Below are 1,455 nucleotides of genomic sequence, written 5' to 3' on the forward strand. Positions count from 1 at the left end.
GCAAAAGCTCTTATTAGGCGCCGCGAAGTAAGCGGGCATTGGCTAGTAATAAATAAATTCATAACCAATTCCGCATGACTTCCGGCACTAAACAATTATTAGCTCGGTAAATTTTTAACCAATTTTAAGTTTTTATATGGGTTTAGAAAGAACAGCATTTGTACTATTTAAGAAAATAAAAAGTTTTGCAAGCACATTGTAAATATGTGGAGATTTTTGGAATAAATCTGAAACTTAGACCAATTTTTATTATTTCTTTCACTTCTACATCTTTTAGTCATTACTACGAAAATAATGTTTAATTCCGAGAAAAGCTAGGAGCCGCTGCATGCCGAGGGGCGACCGCTGTTAAGAAAAAACCTTTTTACCTTCGTTTTATTAACTCGGGATGTAAATATGTAATATTGATGCGCCTAAAAGATGCAGCGATTTCTATTCACAAGTTACATACCTGATGACAGTACGAATGGCAATTATAATAGGAAGGTTTTAGTTTTTTAAACTATAATTTTATTTCTATATTTTTTTTTTGCGATGTTGCTTTGACCAAGGCTTGAACCCAGAAACTGCGGAGTGGTAGCCACAGTATATACAGTAATAAACCTTTTTGAGTACTCCTCGGGGGTAAAATCTGATCAGGGTTGATAATGAGAAGGAGCATGCATTTTGTTCATTCAGAGTTGTATACAAAATTACTGTGGTATGAAAGGGAGTAACAACCGTACGATGGCAGAGTGGCACAAGTCATGACTGTGTAATAATGACCGAAATTAGTTGCAAAAGTGTAAAACCATTGCAAATTATTGTCTATTATTATAGATGCTAGTACAGATTATCATAGTTCAGTGTATAACTTGTTAAATTACACCGTACATGATAATGAACTGTTAAATGCTGAAAACGCTTATAACTTGTAGATCAATGAAACTTGGGTATGCTTAATGAACTGTCTGGGCGGATGCGCTGGCAGGCATTGGGGTCTATATAACTATACAAACCTTGTTTTTAAAATAAAGACTTACATATGTTCGAAAATTTAGAATTTTGCTTGATAAATTCATCGGCTGATACTCGTCGCGAAAGGTAGTGCGAAAAGTCTTGTTGGTGATTTTCTTGGTGTTTCTCTTTCGTTCTTTCCTTACTCACTTTGTAAGTGTATTCGTACATTTCTATATACTCGCTATTAAAACGCGCGTGTTTTATTGTTTTCCATCAATCAGTGCGTAGTTACAATGCCCCCCCCCCCCCCCCCCGGGGTATCCCTGCTTGGGGATAACAGGTATAGCCTGTTGTCCACAAGCCCTAAATCATCAAAATAGAATTCCAAAATAACCTTAATAGTACCAAGGGCACAATATATGCTCCTTGCCTTAATGACATACCTGAAACTGAAATAGTAGAAAACTTTAAACAACAGGGTGTAACTTCAGTATTTAAGTTCCCCAAATTCATTGA

This window comes from Rhagoletis pomonella, unplaced genomic scaffold (genome assembly GCF_013731165.1).
Source record: "Rhagoletis pomonella isolate Grant_MI unplaced genomic scaffold, Rhpom_1.0 Rhpom_scaffold_00001, whole genome shotgun sequence".
Lineage (NCBI taxonomy): Eukaryota > Metazoa > Arthropoda > Insecta > Diptera > Tephritidae > Rhagoletis > Rhagoletis pomonella.